Genomic DNA, 6000 nt, shown 5'->3' with positions numbered 1-6000 from the left:
GTATTTTTCGATATTGAAAAAGCATACGACCGTACCTGGAGGTATGGGATCCTCAAAACCCTTCATGAGTATGGGTTGCGAGGTAATTTACCCATCTTTCTCTCCAATTTTCTGAAACATCGTTCTTTTCGTGTACGCGTCAAGTCTGTTCTGTCGGATACCTTCATTCAAGAAGAAGGAGTACCCCAGGGGAGTGTACTAAGTGTAACTCTATTCATTATAGCAATCAATAGCTTAATTGACGAATTGCCCCCCGCCGTAAAAGGTACCATGTTCGTGGATGATTTTCAAATTTCTTTCTCATCAACGAGCATGAGTATCGTTGAAAGACAACTTCAAATTGCAATCAATAAAGTAACCCAATGGGCGGAAGAAAATGGGTTCACTTTCTCTGCTCAAAAAACATTCTGTTTCCACTTCTGCCGTAAAAGAGGACTTCACCCTGATCCCAATCTTCTCCTCAATAATCAACCAATAGCTGTAAAAGATCAAGGAAAATTCCTTGGTCTCATCCTTGATAATAAACTAAAATTTATACCGCACATACAAGAGTTAAAAAAGAAATGTTCATTAAAATTAAATATCCTTAAAGTCTTAGCGAACACTTCTTGGGGTGCTGATACAGAGTCTCTGTTAAGAATATACAGGGCTCTGATACGCTCAAAACTTGATTATGGATGTCAAATTTATGGCTCCGCTGCAAAAACATATCTGAAAAGTCTGGATCCAATACATAATCAGGCACTGCGCATCTGCACAGGAGCGTTTCGAACTTCGCCTATCAACAGTCTTCATATCCTTGCACACGAACAAACCCTAAACAATAGACGCCTCAAACTTTCTTTAAATTTTTACTTCAAAACAAAACCCTGCACCAATCACCCACTACATCACTCATTGCAATAATAACAGCCATCCTGTAGTCATCCAGTCATATCTTTTATACAAAAACCTTATGCAAAATAATTTTCGTGTTCTTTTTTGTTGGATCCCTGGTCATGTAGGCATTGCAGGCAATGAGGCAGCCGACTCAGCTGCCAGAGCTGCAAGTATCCTGGTCGATAATAGTGTCCCTTTCGATGACATCAAAAACGCCGTCGTTGTAAGCCTCAACACGTATTGGCAGGGGACGTGGAATTCAGAAATCCATAATAAATTGCATTCGATCCAGCCCTCCACTAGAGGTTTTAAATCATTAAATATCACCAGGAGAGAACAAGTCTTATTAGCTCGACTTCGCATTGGACATACCAGATTTACTCATAAATATATCTTATGTTATGAACCAGCTCCAACATGCATTACATGTGATGTAAATCAGACAGTGTTGCACATTTTATGCAACTGCCCAAATTTTAATCTAATTCGTTATAAATATTTTAATAATTTTAACCCATCTTTGAAGGAGTTGCTGGGGGAGCCGCCCCATCGCAATTTGTACTCCTTCCTCCAGGAGATTGGATTCTCCTTTTTAATTTAGTGTTTGTCTCGACATTATGTGATTTCGTCCTTCCTTTGTTTTTCAAGATATTGTTTTGCCCATTTTGTCTTTATCTTCAAATTGTTTAAATGTTTTTATCGGCTGCACTTTTTAACACTAGCACTTGAAGTTTTATGCTTTCTTCTTCAAAATATGCTTTTATTTACCTTTTTCTTTAATGAAAAATAAATAGCATATAATAAAATATCGTCTGGCGCAGTATAGCCCTCAAGGGCTCTTGCGCCATAAAAATCAAACCAACCAACCAACCAACCAACCAAACATGTCGTTCTGACATTTAACACACCTGTCCTCCCGCCACGTGTTAAAGCTGGCTATCTCTCTTGCCCAGTTCGCCCCTATATTCCAAATCCGCTCCGGTGTTTCAAATGCCAGCGGTTTGGACATACGAAATTTGCGTGCCGTGGTACTGACACCTGTGCCAGGTGTGCAGAACCCGGTCACGACAGTAATACATGTAACAAGACCTACAAATGCGTAAACTGCAAAGGGGACCATCCTTCATACTCCAGATCATGCTCAAAATGGCTCACAGAAAAAGAAACTCAGATAATTAAAACAACACAAAAAATACCTTATCCAGATACAAGAAAACTAGTTGAATCCCGCACACCAACAACAGGTCTTTCATATGCTTCAGCCGTTGAAAAGGTACTAAAGTCTGTAAGCACACAAACAGATACCCAAACCGATGCTTTTACTAATGCCAAAACTGTAAACACAACCAAATCAAATAAACAGAATAATAGCCCCAAATCTTTTCAGAAAAGTAATCAACAACAAATACAAAAAACAAAATCTGCTACTGTTAATGAAAACAAACGAATCACTCAAAATTCGAAAAAACTTATTGAAAAAAAGAAAATTATCCAAACGCGCGCAAAAATTGGGGTAGCCTCTAAACAGAGGCCCCCAAAACTTTATAACTTTAAAAAAGAGGACTTTTTACTTTCTAGCAAGAAAGTAAAATTGAACAAATCACAAATAGAAAAATTCCAACAACCTCCTCCCCAGGAGGAGGACGAGGATGTTGATTTTGAAGATCTACCGCCATCCGACGATGAAGGGTGGACGGACCATCCTCCTTCATGAGCTGCTTCCTCTTCTTCCGGCCGTTTCTCCTTTCTTTTTTCTCCATGGCCCTGAGCATTCTCTCTTGGAATTGTCAGAGTTACTCGCATAATGTCACAGACATCAAAGATCTTGTCGAATATCACCAACCGGCCATATTCTGTTTGCAAGAAACATTTCTGTCCCCTGTTGATAGACCGAGGTTGAAAGGTTTTGACATATACCGCAAGGACTGCTTGTCAGGTGACCGTCGTTGTGGAGGAGCGGCATTGCTAATCGCTAATGATTATGCATCCAGCCAGCTCAATATCAACACATCCCTGCAGGCAGTAGCTGCGCGCGTTCACCTTCACTCGCTGTTTACAATCTGTTCTATATATATTCCACCTTCTTACGACTTGAGAGGCGTGGAATTGCAAACACTTGTAGATCAACTTCCTCCCCCATTTGTCCTCTTGGGAGATTTTAATGGCCATAATCCTCTCTGGGGGAGTTCAGACTCCAACAGCAGAGGTTTAATAATAGAAAACTTTATTGAAGACAATGATCTATGTGTTCTTAACAACGGTGAAAATACCTATTTCCACCTTCCTACGCAAACCTACCATGCAATCGATCTTGCAATATCCTCACCTTCCTTTCTGCCACTTTGGGATTTCCAGGTGCAGGGTGGTCTCTACACCAGTGGCCACTTTCCTATCAAAATAACTTGTTCTGGACGCTGCAGCTATCAGCAGCATCAGCAAGGCCGTCTTCGCATTGATCGAGCTGATTGGGCAGTATTTACCCAGTTGGCAGAAATAACACCGGAAGACGTGACTGATATTGATGTTGCGGTAAAGCGAGTAACCGACATTATCTTAAACGCAGCGAACGCTGCTATACCAAGAACCTCTAAAGGCAGTATCAAATATCCTAAGCCATGGTGGAACTCTGCTTGCCAAGAAGCTCAGAAGAAACAAAAAAAAGCATGGAACACATTTCGTCGTTATCCAACCGCGCAAAATCTTGTTGCACTTAAACGTGCTCGTGCTGAAGCTCGAAGGATTCGACGGAAAAGCCAGAGGGACTCGTGGAAGACCTATGTCAGCACCATCACGACGTCCACTCCATCAAAGACCGTATGGGGTAAAATTAAAAAAAATTCTGGCAACTACAATACATCTTGTGCTCCCATTCTAGAAGAAAACGGCAATATTTTATCTGATCACAAAGAGGTGGCTAACTGCCTGGCGACTCATTTGGCTGACGTCTCCAGCTCAAACAACTACTGTTCTAAGTTTTTAGCTATCAAATCACATAAAGAACAAAAAGTTCTAGATTTTAATTCGAACATTTTTAATCAATACAACACAAAATTTACCTTTCAAGAACTACATAATGCTTTACAAAAATCAAAAAACACATCACCTGGCCCTGACGAAATTCACAATAGCATGTTAAAAAATCTCAGCAGGTCCTCTTTAGAAAATATTCTGCAACTTTTCAATAGAATTTATTCTGAACACAGATTTCCAAAATTTTGGAGCCAAGCAATAGTAATTCCTATCCTCAAACCAAACAAACAAACTGATAAACCCGAGAGCTATAGACCTATAGCTCTAACAAGCTGCCTATGTAAACTAATGGAGCGGATGGTCAACGCGAGACTCATTCTTGAGTCAGACCATCTGCTATCTTCCCATCAAAGTGGATTCAGGCGCGGCAGATGCACAGTCGACAACCTGCTGCTTCTTGAGACATCAATAAGGGAAGCATTTCTTAAACGAAAACATCTTGTGAGCGTATTTTTCGACATTGAAAAGGCATATGACCGTACCTGGAGGTATGGGATCCTCAAAACCCTGCACGAGTATGGGTTGCGAGGTAACCTACCAATCTTTCTTTCTAATTTTCTAAGAGATCGAACTTTTCGCGTACGTGTCAAGTCTGTTTTGTCGGATACCTTCATCCAAGAAGAAGGAGTTCCCCAGGGAAGTGTGCTAAGCGTAACTCTTTTCATAATCGCAAGCAATAGCTTAATTGATCAACTGCCTCCTTCTGTGAAAGGTACCATGTTCGTTGATGATTTTCAAATTTCTTTTTCTTCATCGAGCATGAGTATCATTGAAAGACAACTTCAAATAGCCATCAATAAAGTATCACAATGGGCGGAAGAAAATGGCTTCTCTTTCTCTGCTCAAAAAACCTTTTGCATTCATTTCTGCCGTAAAAGAGGTCTCCATCCTGATCCAAACCTTAATCTTAATAATCAACCAATAGTTGTAAAGGATCAGGGAAAATTCCTGGGTCTCATATTTGATAAAAAACTTAAATTTGTACCGCACATACAAGAACTGAGGAAAAAATGTTTATTGAAACTAAATATCCTGAAAGTCTTAGCAAACACATCTTGGGGTGCTGATAAAGAGTCTCTGTTGAGAATTTACAGGGCTCTTATACGCTCAAAACTTGATTATGGATGTCAAATTTATGGCTCTGCAGCGAAGAGCTATCTGAAAGCCTTGGATCCAATACATAATCAGGCACTGCGCATTTGCACAGGAGCCTTCCGAACCTCACCGATCAACAGTCTTCATATTCTAGCACATGAACAGTCTCTTAATAATAGACGTCTCAAACTTTCTTTAAATTTTTACTTCAAAACAAAACCTTACACTAATCACCCACTACACCTTCATATTTTTAATCCATCAAATGTTCTGTTATTTCTACACCGTCCTTCGATGATCCCAACATTTGGGATCCGAATGCGTCGGATGCTGTCAGACCTGCAGCTATTAGATTTCAAAACCTTCAACACATTAAAACCAATGGAACCATGGTGTGAAGTAAATACATCTACTATCAATGACCTCGCTAAATTCCCTTAAGAGACTACACCAAATACAGCTTACCAGCAAATATTTTATGATACAAAATGCAAATATTCGGAATATAAAGATATTTTTACCGATGGATCAAAAGCAAACGATCACGTCGGCTTTTCTACAATAGTTGATGGTCACGTTATGGCAGAAAAATTAAACCGATCTTGCTCTGTATTTACTTCAGAAATAAAAGCCATATTTATATCTCTTCAGTCAATAGCCCAATCCAACTACAAAAAGTGGGTGATATACACTGACTCAAAGAGTTCAGTGGAAGCAATCACTCACTGCAATAATAATAGCCACCCTATAGCCATTCAGTCCTATCATTTGTTAAAAAATCTTATGCAAAACAATTTTAAAGTCCTCTTTTGTTGGATCCCTGGTCATGTAGGCATTGTAGGCAATGAGGCAGCCGATTCGGCTGCCAAAACTGCAAGTATTCTGGTTGACGACCGTGTTCCTTACGCTGACATCAAAAACGCCATTTCTGAATCTCTTAATACGCATTGGCAGCGGTCTTGGCATTCAGAAACCCAAAACAAACTGCGTTCAATT

This window comes from Uloborus diversus, chromosome 9 (genome assembly GCF_026930045.1).
Source record: "Uloborus diversus isolate 005 chromosome 9, Udiv.v.3.1, whole genome shotgun sequence".
In the NCBI taxonomy this organism is placed as follows: Eukaryota; Metazoa; Arthropoda; class Arachnida; order Araneae; family Uloboridae; genus Uloborus; species Uloborus diversus.
Note: the sequence above shows the minus strand (reverse complement) of the source record.